Source organism: Rhamphochromis sp. 'chilingali' (genome assembly GCF_963969265.1).
Source record: "Rhamphochromis sp. 'chilingali' genome assembly, chromosome: 7".
Lineage (NCBI taxonomy): Eukaryota > Metazoa > Chordata > Actinopteri > Cichliformes > Cichlidae > Rhamphochromis > Rhamphochromis sp. 'chilingali'.
In genome coordinates, this window is record NC_137934.1 from 28,529,347 (window position 1) to 28,543,161 (window position 13,815).

Genomic DNA, 13,815 nt, shown 5'->3' on the forward strand with positions numbered 1-13,815 from the left:
ATCTGGGGTCAACTTCACAATCAGCCTGACACATCAAATATTCAGCAGTGCCTCGGTGCCACTCTGAAACCACTCGCACTGGAGGAGAGAGAGCGAGGGACATAATCACAAATACTCATTATCACCAGGAGCTATGTGTTTCACACTTAACGCTGACACTTATCCCCAGCAGATTATAGCTCCATACATCAAATATTAAAGCGGCGGTGTGAATTATTGATTCCAATCAATGATTGCAGATCAGAGCTCTCAGCTGGCAGAGGAGGAACTAATGAGTGCGTGCTACACAGGCAGCTGAGTAGAACTGTGGAGCCTCGGATACACTGCTGCTGTAAAGAGATGCTGAGACATTTAACCTTTAATACATTTAACCTGTGCTGACACATTTTAGGCTTGCAACCACCAGATTTAATTTATGTACAATGTATTAGTACATTTGTGGTCATCAGACCACAAGAGTTAGCTTAGAAGTCAGCCAGTCCATGACTTATTTAAAATCTGTTTTTCTACAAAGACTGTACTTAAAAGATGGACATGGACCTCATGATGTCATGCACTGCTTCTGGAACTCAATTTTGAGCCTTAATGTTTGCATTTTGGTTGGCGCTGTGTTGGTTTTTAGAGTCAGACGTGACCATATATGGACAAGAATGTGGGGACACCAGCTAAGACTAGCAAGCTTGTTGATAATGGTGCAACACACAGACACACACATCTACCAAAATGAAAACAACCCACTGTTATCATTCAGGTCAAATGCCCATATGTACATTGACTACTCAGTTTTGCACTTAAAGTTTGAATAGTATCTTAAGACTTTCTGTAACTTATTTTTTCTTACTTTTATTTATTTTCTTTTTTTTTTTGGATTGGTTTTTTTTTGCATGCACAAGGTGAAATTCCTTGTTTGTTTACAGAAACTTGGCCAAATAAAGATGATTCTTATTCTGATATTGTTCTTCAGACAATCACATTAAAAACTTTCCAACAAAACAAACATGCTCATGAGAACCAGTTTAGGTCAAGCAACAAACAAATTTTCACGTGTAACTGAAACGACTTTCCACTTCATTTTAATATGTGAGTCTGCAAGGACTCACTCACTTTGGCAGCCGGTGTCGACTAAAGTGGCTACTAAAGGAACTGCAGATCTATTTTAGCTTTTCATGCTGGCTGTATTTATGTTTTCTCGCTCTGTTTTACAAAACGCTACATAAAAATATTTAATTTAAAACCTCTTGCAAAGACAAAATTATATCCTCACCTCTGCAGTTCTCAAACAGTTTAGCTAATGTGAGCACAACGTCTTCACAGAAAAGCAGCTTCACTCAAGTCTATCGCACTGGAGCTAACAGAGCCATTTCCATGCCCAAATACTGCATCATGTCCTTTTGCCTGTTCTCTGAACAGACACACACACACTTACAACCTCACAGGTAGAGCAGCTGCGAGCACCACATCTGATTACGTTATTGACACTGGGCAAGAAACACAAGTGGAAGCGTGCCTCAGCTGAGTGTAAAATGCACAGAGGACGAGGCTGCTCCATCATATTAAATGACATAACTGGTTTACATCACCGCTGCTTTTCTGTGTGTGGGGAACAAAACTGACAGATTAGCACAGCGAATCCTTGCAATCCATAAATCAGTTTGTTTGTGCACGAGAATTGTTAATGCAGCGTGTTGTTTGCCAGCCTTATTTGTGTCTGAGCATCTCTAAAGCCCTGGGGTCGGTGCTACAACTGATGATTAGCATTTACATAATGAGCTAAATGTTAGCTGCTGCCTTAAACTGCTACTTCTTAGCTGTGGGGGGCAAGCTGACCTCCACAAGATTGAATGCAAAGGCTCCAGAAGCCTTTGCATTCAATCTGGATGTCCTTAGGGAAGTATTTTTTGGCAGTAATGTATCTAAATATATACTATGTTTATTTTATTGTTAGCAAATTTCAGGGAGAGACCAAGAGCATCAAAGAAATTCTAACAACAACTAAAGCCTGATGATCTCAGTGCTTTGTGTCACAGGGGAATATAAAAAATACATTGAAGCGCTACTTATTGCACTGGTTCCCTTTATTTCAGTGACCACACACTGAAGCGTATTTAAGTTAGTCTCACATGTACAATCTTGCTGCCCCAGATACTTTAATAGAGTATGAATGTTGATTACTCTGCTCATATTCCACAAATTGGTGTTTGACTGTCTGAGTAGAGCTTTATAAAGAACTAAAGCTATCAGCTCAGAGCCATATAGACAGATTTGGGAGGTCAGTGTACACATTTGTCATTTTGGTGTTTTTGTGGGGTTTGTTGACCACAACAACAAAAAATATTGAACATAGCCACTCTCATCCAGTAGATCACAACCGATAAAGGAAGTGTTTCTTGTGCAACAGTGCAAAATACATGTTTAGGGTCTTTTTTTAGAATAACCCAAATTTCAATGAGAAATGTATATAAGTTTTATGTAAAATGTCTGGTGGTTAAATTCCTACCTAGACTAAACATATGTCAAATATATGTCATAATTTTATATTTGTTTTTTTAATGCACATATTTTTTCACAAGGTAACAGTAAAATTGCTAGAACGGGGGAAAAGTATTATTTGAAGGCTTCCAATGACAAGAATTATCAAACATTTGAGATTAACTCAAATTGATATATCTAGAGTTAATCTTCAGAATTATCATTCAATGTGCTTGAAAGTCCTTAAAAGACCAGTAGGTGAACCTATTGTTTTGAGGGAGGTTTTGTCAACCAGTCGCTAACTGGTGTGTGGGTGAGGTTTAAAGGCCACTGACTAAACCCTTAGTGCTCAAACAGGTGGTCAGAAAAAGAAGGACATTTTTATAGATAGCTCTATTTTCTGTTGCCTACATTGTAGAGGGTGACATTGCCTCTAAACAGGAAAATGAGTAGGGAAGAGGTTAAAGTCGGATTCAGCAGGTGGGGGACACTTAAATCACATGTAATGGTTCAGTGTGGGAATATTTTCTATTGAGAGCTCAGTAGATTTTCACACATGGTGTGATCAGCTGACCTGCTGCTCTCTGTGGATGTACACAACTGAATTCAACCAGATGTCAGCAGATGTTTCATGAGTTTTCCTGGCTGATTTCCATCCTTTACATTGGCAGTACACTGTTTATGGTGTCTTCATACTAGACAGTATACAGCTGGTAAGAAGGTGGAATTCAGTGAATGTAACTTGATGTAACGTGTCTGTGAAGGTTCTCAGTCATCCAGGTCATCGTAGTCAAAGGAGCTTGCAAAGAAAAGCGTCTGGACTTCTTTAAGTTACTTGAAGACGTTTCACCTCTCATCCGAGAAGCTTCTTCAGTTCTAAGGTCAAATGGTGGAGAGTCCCAGATATAAACCTAGTGGGAGTGACCCCCCACAGAGGGACAAAAGGACCCCCTGATGATCCTCTAATCGCCTGAGCCAAGGTGTGAAACTGGGTGTGGGTCCCAATCAGCCAGAGTTTCGGGTGAGCTCATTGTGAAACCTGGCCCCACCTTATCATGCGAATTCCTGAGATCAGATGGCCCAGGATGTGAGTGGGCGTTAAGGCGTCTGGGAAGGGATCTCAAACCCTGGGTCAAAATCAAGACACAAGAAGTGGAATCCTTCACTGCGCACATTAACGCTGTGGATAAAAACATCAGGTTCACCAGGGAAGACACAAAGGACAACTGTTTGCCTTTCCTGGACTGCGCTGTGCACATTGAAGAGAATGGCAAACTCAACATCGAAGTTTACCGGAAGCCCACACACACGGACCAGTACCTCCTCTTTGACTCCCATCACCCTTTGGAACACAAACTTGGAGTAATTAGGACCCTACACCACCGGGCAGAACATGTTCCCTCTAAGCCTGAAGGAAAAAAGAAGGAACACACACATGTAAAGGAAGCACTCAAAACGTGCGGCTATCCTAAATGGGCGTTCTTAAAGTCAGCAAAGAGGCACAGAAAAGAAGATCAGCCACCAGCGAGGGAGGATAAGAAGGACAGACGCAACAACATTGTCATCCCCTGTGTAGCCGGTGTATCAGAAAAACTCAGGAGAGTTTTCTCCAAGCACGACATCCCGGTGCATTTCAGACCCAGCAACACGCTCAGACAGAAACTGGTTCACCCGAAAGACAAAACGCCAAAACACAGACTTAACAATGTGGTGTATGCTGTACAGTGCAGCGAGGAATGCTCAGACCTCTACATTGGAGAGACCAAACAGCCACTTCACAAGCGCATGGGACAACACAGAAGAGCCACCTCCACAGGACAAGACTCAGCAGTCCATCTGCATCTTAAGGATAAAGGACACTCCTTCGAGGATGCCAATGTTCACATTTTGGACAGAGAGGACAGATGGTTTGAAAGAGGAGTGAAAGAAGCCATCTATGTCCACTGTGAGCGACCATCTTTGAACAGAGGCGGGGGTTTACGACACCAACTCTCTGCCATCTATAATCAAGTTTTGAGATCCCTTCCCAGACGCCTTAACGCCCACTCACATCCTGGGCCATCTGACCTCAGGAATTCACATGATAAGGTGGGGCCAGGTTTCACAATGAACACACCCGAAACTCTGGCTGATTGGGACCCACACCCAGTTTCACACCTTGGCTCAGGCGATTAGAGGATCATCAGGGGGTCCTTTGTCCCTCTGTGGGGGGATACTCCCACTAGGTTTATATCTGGGACTCTCCACCATTTGACCTTAGAACCGAAGAAGCTTCTCGGATGAGAGGTGAAACGTCTTCAAGCAACTTAAAGAAGTCCAGACGCTTTTCTTTGCAAGCTCCTTTGACAACTTGATGTAACCCGACTCTGAACCAAACCATGAGCACCACAGCCACTGTGTACCAGTCACACACTGTTTTTTTTTTTTGTTTGTTTATCCTGCAGTATTTTCATGCAACCTTTAAATAACACCGTTAGTCTGCCTCAGTTTCTTTTGCAGCAGGTTTCACAATATAAAAAAAAAACATATCACATGTCACATGTGCAGACCCAGTGTATCAAATACAACTGAACATTTAAATATCACCTCTCTTCTTCCTGTCTTTCTTTCTTATCTTTCTCCATCTCTGAGTGAAGTTAGCTCTCTTTCACTTCTCTCCCTGTGAAATACAGCAGCTGGGCCTTTTGTTAGCAATACACTGTGAGACAAACTCCACATAAACAGTTCGTGTGTTTTCTGATGTTTGTTGAGCTGATAGATACACTGCATTGAAAATTACCGGCAACTTAAAAATTATTACTCCATCTATGCCTGCTCATCTTCTGTAGGGCTAGCTAGATGCTAAAGTATCACATCTGCAACCCCTGACTTCGACACTCTATTTATGCGACATCTGCTGATGATTAATATTCAAACAGGACGGTCTTTAATGTGTTACTCTTTGGGCTCAAAACGGCTTGATGTTTGAAGGCCCACAGTGACGTGACATAATGGTTCCCATTAAATGCCTTGAACCAAAAGTAACAAGCCTGTTTTGAAAATGTAAGATTAAAAAGTACAGATATTTGTTTAACAGAAAAAAAAAATCCTATGATAGATGGACCATTAAAGTTCATTCTTTGTTCAGCATCTGTGAACAGGCAAATATCAGGAACAGACATTTAATTCAGTTAATTTCAATTCAGGTCAATTCAATTTTATTTATACTACATCATCATCAACGTCATTGATTTCCTTGTTTCCATCACATGTATCTTTTGGTATTACTGTGTGGACATTATCTTGTGCAGGAGTAGTGCTAAGTCCGATTTAAACATCACATGTCTAATCATCATTCATATCATTATGAAGTTGCACCTCAGCCAGACACTTTCAGTAGCCATCAGCATGCTCCTGTATATATGCTTTTGATCCCGTGTGTATTAGAGAAAAATCTAAATAAAAATTCAAACATCCATTCTCTTCCACTTATCCTTGTCAGGGTCGCAGGGGGCCTGGAGCCTATCCCAACTACCATGGGGCAAGAGGTAGGGTACACCCTGGACACATATAGACAGACAACCATGGACCACTCACACATATGGGTTATTTAGAATTGCCAATTAACCTAACCCCATTAATTGCATGTCTTTAGACTGTGGGAGGAAGAGAGATTAACTGGAGAGAACCCATCCAAACACGGGGAGAACATACAAACCCCACACAGAAAGGCCCGGCCAGGTGGTGAAATCGAGGTCAGGACCTCTGTGCTGTGAGCAACAGTGCTAATCACCACACCCTAAATTCAAACAGGTTTGCCTAATCTTGTTTTTTAAAATAACAAAAGATGCATGTTTACAATAATTCTATCCATCCGTGCATCCATCAACACCCAGAGCACAAAAACCAAGGCCTCCCTCTCTCAGCCATGTCCTCCAGCTCCTCTGGGGAGACACCAAGGTGTTTCCAAGTCAGCTGAGAAAGCTAATTTCTCCAGTGTGTTCTAGATCTTTCCCAAGTCCTTATCCTGGTAGGGTATGCCTAGAACACCTTACCGAGATGCTGCCCAAGAGACATTCTTGTCAGATGCCTGAAACACCCTAACCACCTCCTTTCAATGTGGAGGAGTAGTGGCTCTACTCGAGTCCCGCTCTATGTAAACCTCTGACCATGACTGTATCTTTGATAGGAACATGGATTCCCGCAAAGACCTGGAGGAACCCTTGTTTTTTCGGGGAGTTCCTGGACACTGGTAGTTAGAAGACCAAAGGGAATGGGATATTTGTTACCTCTGAACAAAAACAGGATAGCTATATTAATGTACTCCATGACAGATCCTGCAAATGTAATCAGTGTTTGGTATCAATCTTTGTTAGTCCAAAAGCAAATGAGAATTTTAAAAATTGTTGAAACTATTCCTATAAAACTCTCCAATTGCTGGAAAACATAAAAGATGCAATCACTTGTCGTCGTTTTTTTTATATATCCTGTCGCTCCATAAACACATAAACAATCTCTGCCTCCCTTCTCCTTCAAAACATAGCCTCTTCCTCCTTTCTATAACAATCCGTCTACTCAAACACAGACAGCTTGCCTAACCGCCTTGAATACACATTCAGATCTGCTTGTCACTTCACATCTTCCTCGTCTTTGTCTTTCCTTCTCCTCTCTCAACTTCTATCTGTCTAGCACGCTTTCTCATAATCTCTCTGTCCATCTCATCCCCTACTTTTTTGGGAGAATGCTAGTCAGTAGAGATTTTCTTGCTTTTATTTCTTCAGCTGAAGAACCAAGGGAAGACCGCAAGCAAAAGGAGGTGGGGGTGCTCTAAATCTAAAGAGTCGGGGCTCTAAATGTAAACAGTACAACACAGAGCAGCTTAGGAGGGCTATAAATAGAGCAATGAAGCAAGAGAGAGAGCAAGCAAGAGTGAGATAGAGCGAGAAAGCTTTGCTTACGGAATAAAAATTGCTCCCGACAGTCAGGGATTAGTGCTTCCCTGGAGGATTTTGACTCCGAAAGCCCAATCTGGGGCGATTGGGAAGAGCACCAGCCTCAGTCATCTTAATTCAGTTAAACCCTACCGAACACAGATAGAAACATAGATCTATCTATGTTTGTACGCAAATGCATTCATGAAGACATATTGTAAATACGAATACGCACACTGTAGCAAAACAGCAAAGAAAGGGAGTGTTGTTTTGTTTTTTGTTTTTAAAAAGGACAATGTATATATTATATGTAAAAAGCAGAAAAGGTTCAACCAGTACAGTGAGAGAAGATTACTCAGCACCCGACCCTGTAATCAACCGCTGACATGCTTGGAGAGCAGTGTATTTCAAAAGATGCCTGAAATGTTTGTAAAGTTTTAAATGTTATACAGTACACCAAATGCACTCGAGAGAAATTAGGGTCTTTAGTATACCAAGAGTCGAATTTCTGCAAAAGAACACTCGAAAACAGCATTTTGGGAGATAAAAATTAGAGAAGAAGAAAATAGTTCCGACATTTGTAAACTTACTCTATGTTAAAATTCCTGACTACCTGTGGTATTTACTTCATTTATGTGATAGTCTGATTTATTGAGTCTGGCCTCTGACATCTGACTGTGGATCTTTTCAAACATCATCAGGTCAGACCACAACCATGTTCTGAGACTTGGTCAATAAACAACACCCTACAAGTGTTTTGGGGTTTTTTGTTTTGTTTTGTTGTTTAAGGCACGGAGACCTCACCCAAGGAACTGGTACAAGTGCGGCGGTTGACTGTGTCTTCGCTGGCCTCACCCTGGGAACTGGAATGGGTACTGGAGCAGACCGGGTACCAGTCACTCCTACCCGAGGAATAGGTACAGGTGCAGAAGTTGGCTGGGTCACGGTCGGAACAGGTACGTGTGCAGGAACCAACAGAGCTTTAGCTGCCCTGGCAACAGGGACAGGGATGGGCTGACCCCTAGCCACCCTGGAAGCAGGAACAGGCATAGGAGAAGGCTCAGGGGTAACTTGAGAATGAACTTAAGTGGAGCAGGTTGTGATAAGTGGACAGTCTTGGAGAGGACAGAATGTGGTGCAAACACAGTTTCGGAAGTCTTTGCTTAGAAGTACTAAAAACAGTTCCAGTGGGTGAAGGCAGTGCAAAGTAAGGTGTCTTTGGAAAGACTTTCACAGCAGTACAATAAACAATCTCCGAGGGGGCTAGTTTATTGTTTGAAACTGACCGAGCTGACTGAAAAACACAATCAGAATGAGGTTTGTGATAAGTAGTCACAGTGTTACCTGGTTGAAATTCCCTAAATTCCCTTAACAAATCAGCTCTGGATCGCCTTCAGTCTGTACAGAATGCAGCGGCAAGACTTTTAACTGGTACAAACAAGAGGTCACACATTACTCCAGTTTTGGCTTCTCTTCATTGGTTGCCTGTAAATTTTAGGGTTCATTTTAAAATTTTAGTTGTAACTTTTAGAGCTCTGCATGGTGAAGCTCCCCAGTATATCTCTGACCTGCTGAAACCTAATGCTTAATCCCGAGCACTTAGGTCTTCAGGTCAGAGGCTACTGGTGGTCCCACGTACTAGATTTAAAACACGTGGGGATCGGGCTTTTCAGGCACTGGCACCTAGGCTGTGGAACTCTCTGCCGTTGTCTTTACGCTGTCTAGACTCTACTGACTCCTTTAAAAAGCAGCTGAAGACATTTTTATACAAACGGGCTTTTAACTAATTTAATTAATTTTAACTTGTATGTCTGATCTTACTGTAAAGCACTTTGTGATTTTTATCTGTGAAATGTGCTATATAAATAAATTTTACTTACTATTTTTTTTTTTTTAAATTGCTTGATGCGGTTGATCAAAAGTAAACATACACTTAAAACTGTCTGTCTCAGAAACAAATCACAGCACTTACTCTCTTGGAGAAAAATGGACAGGCTTACAATAATCATGTTTGGAAACAGAGGACTCGTTGCTAGTTAACTTGACAGCAGAATAGAAAACTTGGACCCCTCCTCTAGGGAACAGAAATGTCCAAATCATTACCAGAATTTGCAGATTTACAGATTTCAGAAACAAGCAGACTTGTGAGTGGAGTCTTTAAAGAGGCCACCTGAGAGTAGGTTATGGTTTTAGAACAAGTCGGCACCGAAACACTAAACATCTCCTTCATATTAGCTAATTCAAGAATATGTTTACTTGCATTATTAGTTCAGCAATATTGCATATTTCAGGAACAGAAATTGAAGATCATTAATCAAACAGCTCAGAAACAAAAGATTTACTAACATTGAAACTAAAGATTGATTTGGAATGACGATGGGTCGTTAAACACCTTCCATAAACACTGGCAGACACTATAACAGAAGAGTCACTAGAAATAATGTCTTTGGAAACGGAGCACTCAGGCTTGATCTCAAATTGTTCAGATGGAGGGAAGAGTCTAGGAAAAGTTACGGGATTACTCACCACAGAGCTTGTGTAACTGTACATGGAAACCCAATGAACAGGGCGAAGGACTGAAGCAGAGTGAGGTCTCACATGTCCTGTGCATCAGTATCTTCAGACACTTCACCTTTGTTGACATGTCTGGATCTAGAGGGGTTTTTTTCCTCTTTCCTTTCACGACGTCACAATCTTCTGTCATGATATGATGCTGTGTGGAGCAGGCAGACTGGGCCCAAATGAAGGACTCAGGCTAGACTGAATTTAACAATAGCTTTATTACTGAAGAAACTGCCAAGAACACATGTATTCAAACACTGAAGGCTTTGAACAAACAGGACACAAGACAGAGATCGCGACACTGGACGGAGGGAGACACAAACAATATGGAATCAGAGCAGAGAGGAAACACCCAGGGAACACGGCTGTACATAATCTAACTGACAAGACAGGGAAAGCAAAGCTGAACATGATGCACACTGACTAAATACAGGGTACAGAGAGAAGAGACAGAGACAAGACTAGGAAGAAGCAAAAGCGAGGGACAGAGAGGGCGAGAGAAACCAGACAGACAGACCACTGGGCAGACAGACAGGCAGAGCTGAAGGACAGAGACATCAAGCTAGAGCGAGGGACGGAGAGAGAGAGGGTGAAACTGACTTCACAAAGACACACCAATAACTAACACAGGAAACTAGACACAAGAGTATGGGGAACACTGAGGGAGGAATTATTCAATACAAGGAATAACAACAAGACTAAATCTACCAAAGGAATGAATCAAACTATATAAACATTAACCAACCGCAGAATTCATAATAAACAAAACTAGGACATCTACTGACTCAAAACACTGGGTCACAGGCCCAGGTACCATGACAGATGCGCAGACCAGATAGACTGTGGCTGACACTGTGGCAACTTCAAGCTACAACAGGAAAAATAACCACTGGTGATGGGAAGTGGGTGGGAACCGAGACAGATTTCTCTCAACTTGGAGAGGAGCAACTGAAGCAGCTACCAATAGATTCTCTCCTGTGGGAATATGTTTTATATGTGCAAGTTGTTAACATATACCTTAGTAGAACTACACTGTTTTTGGAATTTTAACTCGGTAAACCACAAACCACAATCAAGATGTGATTTGAGCACCAATTTCGAGTTTTAACTCAAGGGGTTTAAGAAAAATTAGTAGCTTAGGCATTACAGCCATTTTTATAAATAGTTCCCATTTTCAGACCTCAGTTACGTCAACTAGTCCTCTATTACTCCATGACATATTAAGGAGGAAAAATATCCATGTTGAACATGTATTTGGTAACCTTTTTCTAGAACTCTCAGTATGAGATTCAGAGAGGTCTGGATGAAAGTTAAGAATGCCCTCCTTAGGCTGAAACACCAAAACAAGCCTATTAGAGTGACTCCATAGTGTAGAGATATCTGCTTTGCTAGTTGTTTCCTCTTCTTTTCACAGCAACAAAGTAGCCTGGTATAGGGAAATTATAAGGCTCCTTTTGTTACATAGCATGGACACCCATTTATATTCACAGCAAGCTCAAATTCACCAAGAGAGGATGATAAGTTGGATGACATAATTGGCAGCATTTAAGGAACAGTTTGGTGTCTTTCAACAGGCTCAATATTAATAGCACATTAATAGTGTCCAGCAGCCAGACACATTCCAGTCATTATTTGTCATCGTATCTGGAGATAATATCAGTAAATCCATGTAAAACGGACTTTGTTCATTCTGTGCAAACATCAAACACAGATGAAGGAGGTGCATTTTTAAATTACATAAAGTCCCCTGGTAATACTAACCCCAAGCAAATAATGCTTTAAATGTCTCCATGGATAGATGTGCTGAAGGATTTTATAAGAAAATACAGGTCACGACAGCTTGAAAAACCTCCCAGATTCAACCTGATCTCATTGAAATACATGAAATGTACTGTATGGTGATCTTAAGAGGTCAAGATCAACCTCACAAAACACAACAGAAGTGTTTCTGGGGACACAATAACATGATACACCAGTAGTGGAAATGACAGAAACCAAATAATGCTAAGGATGATTGGTATAGTACTATAGCTACATGTTTGCTATTAAACAAACCATTTACTGTTAGCTTGTCACCTGCAGCTTTTCCATTTAGTTCTGTTCAGTTCAGTTAAATTTTATTTATATTAGTAACAAATTTGCCTCGAGGTACTTTATATTGTAAGGTAAAGACCCTACAATAATACAGAGAAAACCCCAACAGTCAGATGACCCACTATTAGCAAGCTCTTTGGTGACAATAGGAGGGAAAAACTCCCTTTTAACAGGAATAAACCTCCGGCAGAACCAGGACCATCTGCTGCGACTGGTTGGGGGTTGAGTAAAGGAAGACAAGACAAAGATATGGTGTGTAAGAGAGGAAGAGATTAATAATAACTAATGATTAAATGCACAGTGGTGTATAAACACATAGTGGGTGAACAAAGGTGAGTCAATGCATCATGGGCAGCCCCCCAGCAGTCTAGGCCTCTTGCACCATAACTAAGGTAGGATTCAAGGCCACTGTACCACCTCTAAGTTTCATCAAAAAGGAACATTTGAAGCCTCATCCAGAAAGCAGAGACTGTGTCTGTCTCCTGAATTATTGTGTGTTATCTGGCTTCAAGGATAGATAAAGTTGGGTATCGTCTGCATAGTAGTGAAAATGTATGCCTTCTAATGATGCTGCCCAAGGGAAGCATCTAGGAGAACAATCACAGAGATGTCAGAGTCAGATGTCACTGTCAGAGGCCACCACAAGAAGATCATTTGTAACCTTCACTTACAGTGTTACTGTACTGTGATGAGTTCTGAAACCTGACTAAAATTCTTCAGATAAACCGTTCCACTGCAGCTGTTAGGGAGTTTTTATTGTTTTATTTGCTTATGCTTCAAAAGTTATGTTATACATATTTCACCAGACACAGTTTTCTGTAGAAACAGGAAGCTGACCCTGTGACACTGACAAGAGACCAGTACAGAAATACATATCCGCAGAAGTTGACTTGCATTATATTATTCTTAGAAATTGACTTGCAACACACATACTTTGTGACACACACACACACACACACACACACACACACACACACACACACACACACACACACACACACACACACACACACACAGCTTACACACAGACAGCGTCAGGACCTGCGTAACAGGAAATGTGATTATATTTGCATCTTGACGATGTAACCTATAAAAATAAACGAATACTGCAGTTCGTGGTGATTCGCTCTGAGCTTTTCACCCGTGCAGCACGTTAACCTACACAAGTGTCTCAGTGTTGATTATTCACCTGACTGTTTGTTAACTGTAAATCTCTGACAGCAGCCAATCACTTAGCTGTTTTATAACGACTCTTTTAAGAATTTTTGAGATAAATGGAAGGTTGGAGTTTGGCCTATAATTAGCAAAGACAGCTGGTTTTCGAAGTAATGGTTTAACTACTCCCAGTTTGAAATTAATATGAAAGAAATCTCTAAATTCTTAAACTTGGTCTTGGCTCCACTCCTCTGGTCTCAAAATGTTCCGTTTTTAAATTCTTCAAAGCTTGAAAAACTTTGATGTTCAAACCCAGTTCTAACAATGTTGGGATGTAAATAAAAAGGAGATGCGCGCAAAAAAAAAAAAGTTTTCCGCGCGCAAAAACCTGATTTCCATTACATGTACAGACATGTTTGCCTATCAACATATCAATGCAGCCATACGGAAGCCAACGCACTCATTTTTAGCTTTGAGGATACATCTTGCATAACACTGCAGCTCTAAAGTTTTTTAAAATGTTAAACAACCACATATCTCTCACACGTTCCTTCCTTTCTGCGCACATCCACCTGAGGTCTTCATGAGGAGAAAACTCTAAGAATAAATCCACGTTCCATACACA